The sequence below is a fragment of the Populus alba genome, chromosome 6 (assembly GCF_005239225.2).
Source record: "Populus alba chromosome 6, ASM523922v2, whole genome shotgun sequence".
Lineage (NCBI taxonomy): Eukaryota > Viridiplantae > Streptophyta > Magnoliopsida > Malpighiales > Salicaceae > Populus > Populus alba.
Window position 1 is genome coordinate 22652535 of NC_133289.1, and position 16798 is coordinate 22669332.

General features: G+C 32.0%; 1 pseudogene; it reads right to left on the reverse strand.

Moving 5' to 3' along the window:
* Positions 1–8652: 8652 nt before the first annotated feature.
* Positions 8653–16483, reverse strand: LOC140955707 (lysM domain receptor-like kinase 3; annotated as a pseudogene).
* Positions 16484–16798: the final 315 nt, after the last annotated feature.

The following is a 16798-nucleotide window of genomic DNA, read 5'->3' on the forward strand; positions in this document are numbered from 1 at the left end:
TTTTTATTTTTTTAAAAATTATTATTAATATTAACACATTAAAATGATCTACAAACATCAAAACATATTAATTTAAAGTAAATAAAAAAAATAATTTTTTTTCAAAAACACTTTTAAAACATAAAAACAAACAAATTTTTAGGTAATGTTTATTTTCCGAAAAGTGGTTTCCGAAAAATCACTTTCCAAACTTTTCTGTGTTTATTTGTCATTAGAAAAGTTAGTTGACGAAAAACTTTTTTTGGTCAACGAAAAATACTTTCCATTCAAAGGAAAAATTGGCTTGGTTTTCAGAAAAGTGTTTTTTTTTTTTTTTGTGCAGAAAACACTTTCTAGAAGTTATGAAAAATTTAGAAATGTCATTATTTGCTGAATATATCAAATTTGATCCTCAAACTTTTGAATTGCTATATATATTTTGTTTTGAATATTTTTTTTTAATTTCATCTCTTAAATTTTAATTTTTATATTAAATTTGGTTCTTATTTTTATAATTGTTATTTGTTTTTTTCTTATATTTTTTTATTTAAATTTTTTATCTATCAAATTTTATCCTCATTATTTTGATTGTTACTTATTTTATTTGAAATAATTGATGAAATGTTAATTATTATTATTTTATTTTTTTATCTTTTTAATTTTTAATTTTTTAGATTTGATTTCTATCATTTTGATTATTATTTATTTTATTTGAAATAATTTATGAAATTATATTTTTTTTTTAATTTCATTCTCATTTAACTTTTTAATTTGTAAGATTTGTTTCTCATTATTTTAATAAACTTGAAAAAAAACATTAATAAATTATTTTTCAGCTCATTTTTCTATGACATAACCAAATACTATAAAATATTTTTCAATTTATTTTTTATTATGCACTAAACATAAAAAAATAATTTATTTTTCTAAACAAAAATATTTTTCAGCAAATAAATGTGCCTCGATGGAAAACGCTTTTATTGTAGGAAACAATGGTTCCAAAAAGAAAAAACGAGGAATCACGTGAGACAGCTATCGTGTTTGGTGCTGTGGTGTTGACTGTTCTTGCAAACTACCGTGAAGTGCGGGTGTCAAGCAATTGCCCCTTTAGTGCTATTTTATTTCCTAATAAACCCTCATCTTTCCAGTAATTACCAACCTGTTTTTCTCACAAAAAATAAAAATAAAAATAAAAATGATGATACAAGTTACAACCTTTGGTTAACACAAGGCACGCTTGTATCTAAACATGTGCCATCTAATGCCGGTGCTGGCTCTGATCAATGGTTTAATTGTATAATTTTAAGCTTAATTGTGTGAAGATTAAGCAAGGTTTAGCTTCAAATCCGGCACAGTTTCTTGTCTCAAAACCAAATGAAGTTGATTCAAAAGCAAGTCATATTTCTATTCACATTTTGGATACCAATACGCAACATTTCTTACTGTGAAGGAGAAATTTAGTTAAAAATAATAAAAAAATATCAACTAGTAAATTATCATTAGTTACTTCATGTGATTCACTTTAAAAGTCAAGGTGAATAAAATAATAGATTTAAAAAAATACTTTTGTTTGTGATTTAAAAAATACTCACTTGGTTAAAATAAATTTAAAAAATAATAGATTATTTTTAGTATGTGTTTGATATCATAGTAGTTTTTATGTTCTTAGATTACTTCATTATGTTCTTAGTATGTGTTTGATATCATAGTAGTTTTTATTGTTATGATTTAAAATAAAAAAATACTTTTGTTTGTGATTTTAAAAATACTCACTTGGTTAAAATTGTTGTGAGATGAAAAACAATCATGTATGGTATTTAGTATGAAGCTATTTTAGCTAATTAAGCAATTTTTTTGCATATAAAATTAAAAAAAACATGTTATTTTAGTTTTTACAAAACCAATGTATAATTATTTTAGCTTTTATAAAATTAAGATTTGAAAAAATAATTATATGTGGTATCTGGTACGGAACTATTTAGCTAATTAAGCAAATGTTTCTCTTTAATTTGACAAAAAATACAAACTGCCACAGAAATATTTTAGTACTTATTATCGTTTGAAATGTTTGCTTTAGGTACATAGAAAAGGATGTAGTAGAATGACTGGTTTGGTGGTTATGTTTTCTTTCTCAATAGGAAGATGCATTTTTAAAATTATATAAAAAGATAATTTAATTCCAAGCAATGCGTAAATTGATTTAAGGATATTCTCTACAATAATATATATATATATATATATATATATATATATATATATATATATATATATATATCAGTAAATTTTAGTGAGTCAAGAGCGTGGACCGGCGATGACTGGGGGTTAAGTATTATCTTATCAGTTCGGTAAGGAACGATATTGACAGCAAAATCATGGGGTCCTTCGAAAAATGTTGATTAGACGGTGCCCTAACTAAACCCAATGGTTTCATGGCAGTGGGTCTCGTTGTAGTTTTGGTTTTTTTCATGATGAACTCGTGTTTTGAATAGGGTAATTGCATTATTTTTTTTAAGTTATGATTTAGGCTGTGAGTTTTTGCAGATTAATTAGGTTTATTTTTAGTTTTTTTTTTAGTTTTTTTAATTAATATTTTTTTTAGTTTTATTTTTAATATTAAATTGATTATGAATTAAAATTTATAATTTTTTCTTTAATTTACATGTCATGAAATTATCATGATTTCTTAATCTAGGTTTGACATGTTAATCCGAATGGAATATAATTATTTTTTGTGTTTTTTTTTTCAATTTAATACTTAAACATTAGGTAATTGAAAATTATGATTTAGGTTACAGATTTAATCAATTGACTCAAGTGCTTTTTTGTGTTTTTTTAATTGATTTTTTTTTAATTTTATATTTCAACATTGTTTTAATTGTAAATTGAGCTTCATAATTTATTTTTATTTGTTTTTTATAGGGTTATCTCGGTTTCATAACCTTAATTTGACGGTTAAACCCGAGTTGAATCGCCATATTTTTCTAGTTGAATTTTATTTTCAATTTCATAATTCAACATTGAGTTAATTGAGAATTATGTTTAGTTTTTTTATTTACTTTCTATAGAGTTATTAGGATCTTATGACATGAGTGATGAATTTTACAGGTTAACTCGAGTTGATTCAAGTCAGTCTAATATGCTATTGTTTCGATATTTAAAACAAGATGTTATCTTAATTTTTTAGTCAAACTATATTTTTATCAGTTTTTTATGGTTGTTTTTGGACTTGCCAAATTAACCAAATCACCTCAAGTCAATTCACATTTTATTTTATTTTTTTTTACTAAAAAAACATATTAACAATACTCGAATATTTTTTTACATCCAAAAAAATTTAATTCATGCAACATTAACATAGCCCAAAGAAATGGTCTAGTTTTAACTAAAAGATTGTACTTTGTAGATGAAACCACGAGATATAACTAAACAAGAATCAAACTACAATGGATCTTTGTGGCAACTAAACCTTGAATTGCCACTCATTTGGGATTTGAAGCTTTCTTTGGTTTAGTTGCCACTCATTTGGGATTTGAAGCTTTCTTTAGTCTGCCATGGCTTTCTATCTTGGAACTAAGTGATGAAAGCGCCATGCTGCCAACCGTATAGACTTCGAATCACGGGAACTCCAGAAAGGCACCTTTCTGGGATCGGAGGATCCAGGGAAGGCATCACCTCCCGTCGCAGTGTACGAGACAGAGAATTAGTGGGGGAAAAAAACTGCAATTAATCAAGTTTTTAATTCTGTAATCAATCCACGCAGTGATGATTAAAGCGTTAATGCATGGTGTTTTTAAAATAAAAATAAAATACTCAACAGACCATCTTATCATGATATTCTATACAAGCATGTATCTATCTATCTCAAATTGACCATGAAAATTATAAAAAAGAAAAAACAGTGCATGTTCACTTGGACAGGGGTCTAACTAAAAGGATATTTAAAAGTGCAGTTGTTATTTTCTAAAATATTTTTTAGTTTTTAAAATTTATTTTTAATATTAGTACATCAAAAATGATCTTAAAACATTAAAAATATATTAACTTAAAACAAATAATTTTTTTTTTTAAAAAGCACTTCCGTGACACAATGTCAAATATAAGATTGTTTAAATGAGTGATGAATTCTGTTTTTTAAAATATATTTTACTTGAAAAAATATTAAATTAATATTTTTTAATGTTTTTTCACGGTTTTTATGCTATACCATCAAAAATAAAAATATGAAAAAATTTATAAAGTAAAAAATATTTTTAAAAAAATAATATGCATGGAACATAGACAGAAAATAACGAGAAAGCATAATATTTTACATGTCGAGCTGCTGATTAATAATAATAAAAAATTATTTCGTGTTGAAAGGGTTGTTCTTGTACATATTTGGTGTGGGGCATCAAGCAACTATCAAGGTGAATATTGCCTTCGAGGCTGCATCGAAACAGCTGAAAACAAGAAAGTAAGGGACAAAAACAAAAAGGTTTGGTGACAAATGGGAAATATTCCACCAAGAAATACCTAACCAAGTTAAGAATTTAGACTTTTTTTAATGCATGGAGCCTCCATTGAATTAGTCTCGTCCGTCACACTGGCGTGATGAGAATATTCTATTCTTTTTTATTTATTTATTTACATGGATGTCCGGGCCAGCTTGCGCACACCACGACTAATCCTACAACTCACTAAACATCCTGCAAACCCAGTGAGCATATAAGACACCACGGGAATGATAGACGTGTATGGTGAGATTTGAACTCAGGATACAGAGAAAAAAAACAAATTCCTTCGACCACCAAATAAAGACCTCAAGTAGGAGAATATTCTATTCCTGATGCACAGCCACGGCAAATTTCTGATTTGGACCATTATTAGGCCACTGACCACTTCTTTAGCTTTGTTATTTTTATATTTTAAAAGTAATTTTTTTTAAAAAATTAAATTTTATTTATTTATTTTTATTTTGTATTAATATTTTTTTTTAATTTTTTTAGATAATTTTAATTTACTGATATAAAAAATAATGGTTAAAAATAAAAAAATTATTATTTTAATATATAAAATATTTTTAAAAATAACAAAAAAAACAACACGTATTTAATCTATCTTTACACCTAGGCAGACCAAAACTAAAACCAGTACCTTTCACGTACTGCCGCAAGACTGTTATAACTTACAAGACTTGGCTTGATTTGACCGAGTAATGTAATGTCTCATTAATCTTGGGTATGGTTTAGATTAGTTTGATGAAAAAAACTTGATTTTTTTAAAAGATATATTAGATAGTGTGGTAATAATTATTTTATAAAATATTATTTATATAAAATTTTATTAAAATAGTATCTTTTAAAAATTATTTTTGATAATAATATATTAAAACAATTCGAAATATAAAAAAATTAATTTTAAGATAATAAAATATTCAAATTTTCAGAAAGTATAGTTTGAATGCAATTCTAAACAACACCTAAATATCATTTTAATTATTTATAAATAGAAATTCAAAACAGGAGTTAATTCATCAACCGATCAGTGAATGTCTTATAACTATGTTTCCTTGACAATGAAGTGGTGGCACCATCTCGGGTCAGCCAAGGACACAGGGCCATGACCGACACTTGCGCACTTGAATCAACATTTCGATCACAAATGTCGGTGATGTTTCGAAGCATGGATCCCATCTAATTCATAGATTCGATTAGTTCATGTTGTCACATTTAAGGCTTGTTAACCGTGCAATTGGTCAAATCGGCTAATCTTCTCGACACTCTTTAAGACTTATTTTTTAAGGCTAAGTTATTGTAAATCATTCTCAATGATTTTCTGTGCTGACAACAAAGAAGGGACCAATTGAGGTACTTGAGGTCTTGGTCCAGTTGTTGAAGGGACTTGTTCTCTTCTTCTGCATCCTGGGTTCAAACCTCACCGTGCACGCCTGTCACCCCCGCGGTGCCTTACATACTCACTGGGTTTGCAGGATGTTCAGTGAGCCGTGGGATTAGTCGTGGTGCGCGCAAGCTGACCCGGACATCCACGTAAATAAAAAAGAAGGGACCAATTGAGCTCATGCCTTGTTTTTTTATTTTTTATTTATTAATGTGGATGTCCGGATCAATTTACATATATTTTGATTAATTTTATAGATCCTGAAATTAATGACTATGTATATATCTAATAATTTTAAAATTTATAACACTCAAATTAATAATTTTTAAATAAAATATAAGATATAACTAACTAAACTATATCTAGTTTCTTGTGAATTCTGCTACTGCATGCTGCATCGCTTTCTGTGTTTTGGTCTCTCTTGAACGAAGTAACATAAATTACGTTCTCACGTAGATTTCTCAAGTCTCGAGCTCCACAATTAAAAATTATAGACATTTCCCAACTTTAAATACTGTGTATATATTTTAGTATCTGCATACGAAGTTTATAAGTTGAAACTTCAAAGCCATTTATTTTAATTGAAACCATATTGTACTGTTACTTTTAATTTTTTTTTAATTCATAAGGATGTTCAGACCAGTTTATATATACCTTAACTAATTCTATAAGTTATGAAGTTAATAAACATGTAAGTCTTTAATGACCATCATATTAGCAATTACATGGTTTAAACATGAAATAACATGAAAATTAAATTTTTTGATCTTAAATTCTTATCATTAAACTATTTATTTTCAAAAAGTTCTTGATATTATGGGTTTGTATAAAATTTAATCAACTTAATTAGATTGAGTGCAACGACAATGATGATTAATATTATTTATAGTTGCAGTACGATTAAATTAATTCCTTATAAATACAAGATACATCAGCTTGGAAATATATAAGCGATCTATTTAATATTCAATTAGGGAGAGACTTCTTCTTTATACTAAAAAACAGGACGTCAGACGATACTGAATGTTAAGAAGGAAAGAAATTAATAATTTTAGTAAATGCCTCCGAACACTTGATCCAATAACATTTTCTTGCACTGCCACGGATCTGATTCACTGCAAACAATCTCATTTCCTCGTCATTTTGAAATTTATTTGGAAGATGTAAAGTGGCCTTTTGTCCCTTTCAAGTCCTCTTCGTCTCTGCAAATTTCCTTTTGTCACTTTGACATTTCCTCCTTGGCATATTCGTATATCGATGCCTTCTCTGATCTCTGCTTCCACTCTCTGTCACAATAATTAAATAAATGAATAAATAAAAAAAAGTGGATTTTCTAACGAAAGTCTTTGCACCAAGTCAAGCCTAAGATTCCACAAATATTTTTCCAAGCCTCTTGATCTTTTTTTTTTTTTTTTTTGTAATGCAGCCTGATGATGGCATGGTCCTAGGGCCATAATTTATGGACCCTAGGTAGAATGGAGGCCCAAATCGACAATGGGTAAAACAGAAGCCCAATAATATCTTAAACTTGATAATCCAACCCAAATGAGATCATCAAGCCCACCAACATCTAATCAAACTAGAAAAGAACAAGAATTCCCAAATTTCCTGAATCAAAACCAAGAATTCCCTGAAATTTGCTGAATAAAATCTGAAAGAAAAATGTATATGGGACAACAGAAAACGCTGAAGATATAACTATCAAATAAATGGGATCTAGGTTAGGCTCCATGTTTGTTACGCAAACTTTGCAAAAAGATTAAAAGAAATTAATTAATCTTCTCTTTTATCATATCAGATTTAGAGAGACTGAGTTAGAGAAAAGCATCCATCAATGGGGGGTCGAGTTAACTCGGACCCATCACCAATCAAGTTTTGCTGAGTTAATAAGTTGACTGTAATAACTATGCTTTATATCCTATTATGTATAACAAAAACAAACATGATCTTGTCATATTTTCTCATTAATTCTTCTGCATGCGACCACATCTCTGCAACAATTTTCTAATGACACATGCGTGAAGTTATTTTACCTTGCTTGAGGAATCCTGACAAATTGTCAAAGGCATTGTAAACTCTACGATCTCTAGATGCTTTGAAAAGAATCAACAAACAAAAGGGAAAATACACCAAGGAAAATACTAGATTTTTGTACAAAATAAGTCCAAGTCTTGAACCTCCTGGAAAATGCGTTGCAGATTTTGGCTGTAAATTTACCCTGCGAGGCAATCGAACTATAGTTCCTCCCACTCTCTGGAGCTTGAAAGTATGCGTGAAAGGCGTAACACAACTCTACTCATATCAGGACGCCGTTTCCAATTGTCATCAACACAGTCCTTGGACAAGAGGGCCATCTTAGAGAATGTCAAAACAAGAAAATATGTCAAGTCAGAGAAGAGTTCGAATGAAAGAGCTGAAACATTTCGACAAAAAACTCAATTTAGAGCAGCTTCTTAGGCCAATCAACAGGCAATGCAAAGATAAGAGATTTAGATAGTTAAAATAGTTTCTTCCCACATTACATATATGTTGCGTTTGTTTTGTATCTCAAGATAAAAGGAAGAGATACAAAAGGACAAAAACAATTTTGATTGAAGAGATAAAGACAAGGATTTAAAATAAATCTGTTCGAACAGTGAATTTCAGAGACATTTTCACTCGGTCTCCCCTGTTTGTGTCTTTTTTTATTTCGAGACAGTAACCACACGCTACGTAGAACTTCAAATGCACAAGAAAAGGTGGAAATGAGTCATACCTCATAGAGTGAATCTTTGTTGTAGGAGGTCAGGTTCAGATCAATGCATTTGGCCAGCTCGTCGAAAGATTCCTGGCTATCATTCAATGCTGACAGCATCTGGATCAACGGAAATATAAACCAAAATTAACTGGTAAATGGCATATGCAGATTAATTACTCAAACCAGCCAAAAAACTCTGGCCACCAGTTTGCGTTTCTTGTTCTTACGGAAAACTTGTTTAAGAGTAGAACCAATGAGCATACTCACGTATTGCACCACAGAACGATGTTCACTGAGCTCTTCATTTTCAGGATTTGCATCTTTACTTAATGCTGGCTGACCAGTAAGTAATTCCATAAGAACAACACCGAAGGAATAGACATCGATCTTTGCGGTCACATGTCCATCTCGAACATACCTAGTTTTCAAATGAAAATTATGTTTCTTAATGGATCATTTATATTGAAACATCAGTAGATGAACAAATGATGATAACAACAAGAATCAAACCAAAATCATCAATGAGAGCTTAAGTAAGTACACACTCGGGTGCAAGGTAACCAAATGTGGCAACAATTCTAGATGCTGCTGCACCTCCAGCATCTGGAGATTGTTCTAATAACTTTACCAGCCCAAAATCTGCAATCTGGTGGACAGAAATTGAACATTAAAGGGCTTGAAATGAGATCAAATCAACCAGAATTGTACCACAATAGTGGAGATGATCTAAACAAAAGAAGATGAATTTATATGCAAGTGCTCAAAATTTAAGGAACGAATCTCTCCCTCTATTCAAACGCTCAATATCCAGAGTATTTCGCCAACCACCATTAAAAACTGCTACAATAATACTTACCTTTGCGTGGAAATTGGAGTCTAAGAGAATATTGCTTGGCTTGACATCTCGATGGACATAGTAAGGTTTTGTGTGTTCATGTATATACTCAAGACCTTTAGCTGCATCAAGAGCAATCTGAACTCGTGTAGTCCAAGGGAGAGGTTTATGACCTACAAATGCATCAAAGCTTAATAACTAACTTGTAAACAATCTGAATTATTATGACCAGGTGCTTTAATACCATCCTTCAAAATAATTAGTTGTAAAGCAGTGATTCTAAGATGCATACGCTCAAAAGTACATACACGCACACGCACATACACGAACACACATGCATGCGATCAGGAAGTATTTTCATATTCATTTGATTGTAGAGTTTTGCCTTATTTTACCAATTGCGGCAAAATAACATAACTAAGCCCTCATATTCTCGGTGTTAGATAGAAGAGCATATGAAGTAACCTCGAGCACAAATATATGAAGATGAAACAGAAAAGGTATGGAGGCATCAAAACATATAGGTCTAGCGGCGAAAGGACTAAGGTGTAGATATGAAGCATAAATGATTGTAATTGAAGTAGAAAGATAAGAAGTTGAAGGCAAAAGATTGGGATACGAGACACCAAAGAATAAAACCAGAGCACAGGGGTATGAAGTAGAAACAAAAAGGCATGGAGTTGAGAGCAGAAAAATGGAGAGGGGGGCGTGAAGATATGATATTGAAGGACAAAGGGCTGGCAAGGAATTTAAAAGCATAGAAGTACGAAGTTCCATCGAAAGGTATGGAGAATTCAAAGCATCAATGTAGATTCGTGAGGCATAAAGGTGCGAAGTTAAAAGAATCTCAATATGCAGTTGAAGCACAATGGTGAAGAGCATCGAGCTGAAGGACAAGTATTTGGAGTTGAAGCATAGCGGTACGGTTGCCTTTTGTCCCTTTCAAGTCCTCTTCGTCTCTGCAAATTTCCTTTTGTCACTTTGACATTTCCTCCTTGGCATATTCGTATATCGATGCCTTCTCTGATCTCTGCTTCCACTCTCTGTCACAATAATTAAATAAATGAATAAATAAAAAAAATGGCTACTTTCTTTATGATCATGAGATGGCAAAGTTTTTTTTTTTTTTCCCCGAATATCATTTAACCTTTATCCTAGAAAATAAGTAATTAACTTTATTAAAAACATGTTAAGATAATTTAAGAAACAATAAAAAAAATTCTCTAGCTTTTATCAATTAAAATATATTCTTATTAAGATATTTATTAGTTGAGTTTCATAAAAGCTATTCATATAATATTTATTAGTTGAGTTTCATAAAAGCTATTCATATAATATAAATTCATGAAAAAAAAGTATGTATGTTTATAGTAAAAATAATTACAATTTAATAATTAATATATTATTTCTAAATCCATTTTAATATGTTTGAATAATTATTTCGTCTCAATTTATTAATTTATTAATTGCCTCAACGAAAGTCTTTGCACCAAGTCAAGCCTAAGATTCCACAAGTATTTTGTAAGCCTCTTGATTTTTTTTTCTGTAATGAGGAAAAAAACTAATAATAAAGAAAGGTTTAAGGAAATTTTCCATTTGTTTTGAATTTATAAAATAGCAAAAATGTTGATGAGATGGTGAATCTTGTGATGCAGCCTGATGATGGTATGGTCCTAGGGCCATAATTTATGGAGCCCTAGGTAGAATGGAAGCCCAAATCGACAATGGGTAAAACAGAAGCCCAATAATATCTTAAACTTGATAACCCGACCCAAATGAGATCATCAAGTCCACCAACATCTAATCAAACTAGAAAAGAACAAGAATTCTCAAATTTCCTGAATCAAAACCAAGAATTCCCTGAAATTTGCTGAATAAAATCTGAAAGAAAAATGTATATGGGACAACAGAAAATGCTGAAGATATAACTATCAAATAAATGGGATCTAGGTTAGGCTCCATGTTTGTTACGCAAGCTTTGCAAAAAGATTAAAAGAAATTAATTAATCTTCTCTTTTATCATATCAGATTTAGAGAGACCGAGTTAGAGAAAAGCATCCATCAATGGGGGGTCGAGTTAACTCGAACCAATCACCAATCAAGTTTTGCCGAGTTAATAAGTTGAGTGTAATAACTATGCTTTATATCCTATTACGTATAATAGGATATAAAGCATGCAACCACATCTCTGCAACAATTTTCTAATGACACATGCGTGAAGTTATTTTACCTTGCTTGAGGAATCCTGACAAATTGTCAAAGGCATTGTAAACTCTACGATCTCTAGATGCCTTGAAAAGAATCAACAAACAAAAGGGAAAATACACCAAGGAAAATACTAGATTTTTGTACAAAATAAGTCCAAGTCTTGAACCTCCTAGAAAATGCGTTGCAGATTTTGGCTGTAAATTTACCCTGCGAGGCAATCGAACTATAGTTCCTCCCACTCTCTGGAGCTTGAAAGTAGGTGTGAAAGGCGTAACACAACTCTACTCATATCAGGACGCCGTTTCCAATTGTCATCAACACAGTCCTTGGACAAGAGGGCCATCTTAGAGAATGTCAAAACAAGAAAACATGTCAAGTCAGAGAAGAGTTCGAATGAAAGAGCTGAAACATTTCGACAAAAAACTCAATTTAGAGCAGCTTCTTAGGCCAATCAACAGGCAATGCAAAGATAAGAGATTTAGATAGTTAAAATAATTTCTTCCCACATTACATATATGTTGCGTTTGTTTTGTATCTCAAGATAAAAGGAAGAGATACAAAAGGATAAAAACAATTTTGAATGAAGAGATAAAGACAAAGATTTAAAATAAATCTGTTCGAACGGTGAATTTCAGAGACATTTTCACTCGGTCTCCCCTGTTTGTGTCTTTTTTTATTTCGAGACAGTAACCACACGCTACGTAGAACTTCAAATGCACAAGAAAAGGTGGAAATGAGTCATACCTCATAGAGTGAATCTTTGTTGTAGGAGGTCAGGTTCAGATCAATGCATTTGGCCAGCTCGTCGAAAGATTCCTGGCTATCATTCAATGCTGACAGCATCTGGATCAACGGAAATATAAACCAAAATTAACTGGTAAATGGCATATGCAGATTAATTACTTAAACCAGCCTAAAAACTCTGGCCACCGGTTTGCGTTTCATGTTCTTACGGAAAACTTATTTAAGAGTAGAACCAATGAGCATACTCACGTATTGCACCACAGAACGATGTTTACTGAGCTCTTCATTTTCAGGACTTGCATCTTTACTTAATGCTGGAATAGACATCGCTCTTTGCGGTCACATGTCCATCTCGAACATACCTAGTTTTCAAGGGAAAATTATGTTTCTTAATGGATCATATATATTGAAACATCAGTAGATGAACAGATGATGATAACAACAAGAATCAAACCAAAATCATCAATGAGAGCTTAAGTAAGTACACACTCGGGTGCAAGGTAACCAAATGTGGCAACAATTCTAGATGCTGCTGCACCTCCAGCATCTGGAGATTGTTCTAATAACTTTTACCAGCCCAAAATCTGCAATCTGGTGGACAGAAATTGAACATTAAAGGGCTTGAAATGAGATCAAATCAACCAGAATTGTACCACAATAGTGGAGATGATCTAAACAAAAGAAGATGAATTTATATGCAAGTGCTCAAAATTTAAAGAACGAATCTCTTCCTCTATACAAACGCTCAATATCCAGAGTATTTCGCCAACCACCATTAAAAACTGCTACAATAATACTTACCTTTGCGTGGAAATTGGAGTCTAAGAGAATATTGCTTGGCTTGACATCTCGATGGACATAGTAAGGTTTTGTTCGTTCATGTATATACTCAAGACCTTTAGCTGCATCAAGAGCAATCTGAACTCGTGTAGTCCAAGGGAGAGGTTTATGACCTACAAATGCATCAAAGCTTAATAACTAACTTGTAAACAATCTCAATTATTATGACCAGGTGCTTTAATACCATCCCTCAAAATAATTAGTTGTAAAGCAGTGATTCCAAGATGCATACGCTCAAAAGTACATACACGCACACGCACATACACGAACACACATGCATGCAATCGGGAAGTATTTTCATATTCATTTGATTGTAGAGTTTTGCCTTATTTTACAAATTGCGGAAAAATAACATAACTAGACCCTCATATTCTTGGTGTTAGATAGAAGAGCATATAAAGTAACCTCGAGCACAAATATATGAAGATGAAACGGAAAAGGTATGGAGGCAACAAAACATATAGGTCTAGCGGAGAAAAGACTAAGGTGTAGATATGAAGCATAAATGATTGTAATTGAAGTAGAAAGATAAGAAGTTGAAGGCAAAAGATTGGGATACGAGACACCAAAGAATAAAACCAGAGCACAGGGGTATGAAGTAGAAACAAAAAGGCATGGAGTTGAGAGCAGAAAAATGGAGAGGGGGGCGTGAAGATATGATATTGAAGGACAAAGGGCTGGCAAGGAATTTAAAAGCATAGAAGTACGAAGTTCCATCGAAAGGTATGGAGAATTCAAAGCATCAATGTAGATTCGTGAGGCATAAAGGTGCGAAGTTAAAAGAATCTCAATATGCAGTTGAAGCACAATAGTGAAGAGCATCGAGCTGAAGGACAAGTATTTGGGGTTGAAGCATAGCGGTACGGTTGCTGATATACTAGATTCACACTTGCCTTTCTACTAAAAAATCATTTAAAGAAAATTTAAGCATTCCACTCAACTCTTGTTGCTACCATAAGCTGTACAACATACAATGCATAATGACTGATGATATACAATCTGACAACCATGTGATAACGAAGATTGTTCTCACAGTAATTTTGACACAAACCAATTCCAAAAAACTTTGAAATCATAAAGAAATTCCATCATTAGCTGTAAGAAGTTGGGAATTCCAAACCTCTTAATGCAGGATTGTGCAGATGATTACTCAATGCACCGTTTTGGGCAAATTCATAAACAAGAAACAAGGACTCTCCACCAGCCACATATCCAATAAGCTCGATCTAATTAAATGTTAGAAAGAAGTAGGACAAAAACGGTCAGCAATATATAGAATTGACAAAAGTATGCATGGTGAATCTTGACATTCCAGACAAACTAAATTAAGGGCATTATTGAAGAAACTCTGACAAAAAGAACCTTACTAAGTTTATGTGATGAACTTTACAAAGAATATTTAACTCTGACAAAAACTCTTTGGAGCTTGTATCTTACATCTGCTTGATGGCCACATCCTACATACATATGCAAAGAAGCATGTATGGTGAAAATGGTTCTATACAAACGAATAAGTCTTGCACAAACATTAGGGGGGGTTCATTTTAGGCACATTGGCTCTCTTACTGTTCCTCGTATTTTTCCGAGGTAGACTAATCCGTAAGATCCTTGGCCAATTATTAAAGATCTGCTAAAGTTGGAGGTGGCTTCACGTATTTCATTGTACGGTAAAATAGTGGCTTTGTCTGAACCGATTGAAGAAACCATGCTTTCTTCAGATTCTGCAACAAAATATCTCATGAATCAATCACCTTATAGGGATAAGACAGTCTTTAACAAGGCTCTACTACACTGTTCCATCTGTACTATAAAAAGGAGGAATAGAAAAGAAAATCCATTGCTTAAAATTCAGATGCTCCACAATGAACTGTATTTACTTCTATGCTGAGGACATGATGCAAGATAACAGTGCAAGCAATTCAATCTCCTTGAGGAAGCTATCGGTTGTCGAGCTCGCTTCTTCATATGGTTTTTCCAAAATACAAGTAGGATCGACAATAGTACGACAACTAAAGCAGCTGAAATGGCTCCAACCACAATAAAAACTCGAGATTTTGGTGTTTTTTTGGTCTTCGTATCTGCAAAGCAGCAAAAATTAACTTACAATGACAATGTGCTATATGTAAATAAAATATCTACTACGAGAGGTTTCACTCATTCATTAACAGAAGCACGTTTTACAGTCAGGATTAGCATCTTAAAATATATATATATATATATATATATATATATATATATATATATATATATATATATAGATGAAGGCTTCAAGACCAAGAGATAAAGAGAACATGACGTGCTTCACCTTAAATTTAGACATGTTAAAGTTTATGACTGACCTTGGTTGTGATAATCAATGGAAGTGAGGTTATTAAAGCCAGCTGCACATAAACATCCATTCAAAACAAAACAAGATGTAATTAGGTTATTAAAGCCAGCTGCACATATACCAGAAGTTTCAACTGTAAACTAAGAAATGTAACCTTCTAATTCAATTAGCAAAAATTTACCTCATATTCTCTTTAGTACTAACTCTAATACTGTTAAATAATGACCAAAGAGCAATTCAAACAACATGTAATTCAGAGGGCAGCTCTTATATATGTTCAAGTTACCAGCCAAAGATACTGACATTTATCAGATGAAACAATAGAACTAGTAGAACCCCTTTATCTTAACCTGTTACTCATTGTCTCACTAGGGCTGAACACAGAGTCATTCTTCCATCCTAGTTTACGCGTTAACAGTATATTTGAAAACAGAGAAAAAAGTAAATATTCACAAAACAATGATCTTACATTGTACTAATCATCAATGTCTGGATTGTCTAGCCCATTCAATAAGACAGTCTTGGTTTCCTTAGCTTTAAACCGAGAACAGATTGTAAACACAGTATCTCCATTTTGAACCTTGTATGTTACCATGTCTGCGTTGTTAGAACAGCCACATAAAACATCAAGAGTCACAATTACCGATGGAATCAACACGTTTTCTGACATTGCCAGCACAAAGAACCCGAATTTCGACGAAATGCTCTCCCATGTATCCCCATTTTGGACCTTGTAATCCATGTGCCAAGTGAAGAATCTGTGCTCAGCCAGACAGCTGCAATTTATCATAATCAGGAAACCATCAATACTTCTCTTTACTGCATCATTATCCACATTGAATAAAGAAGCTGTTTCATCAAGACTTCTCACTGTATTTGGAACATAGTACAATGAAGCAGGACATGATTCATTTAAAGACACATTGCATTGCATTGGAGAGGCATGAAAACTATGGAAAGAACTCAAGAGAGAGATCCAAATCACAAAACTAACAAAAGGGTTCATATTTACAAAATACGGAGAGCACATTTTCTCTAGTATAGCAGTCAAACTCACTTCCTGACAACTACCTCAAGCAAACAATAAATACTACTACATGGGAAAGTACTAAACAAAATCTTCAGGCCTCTCTCTCAAAGATTTAGCACAAAGACTTCTTTATTTTAGCAAAATGATAACTAGAGATAGAGATGAGAAAAGGGTCTCTAAGTGTGAGTGACTGGAGATGGAATTGAATATTGATGATGT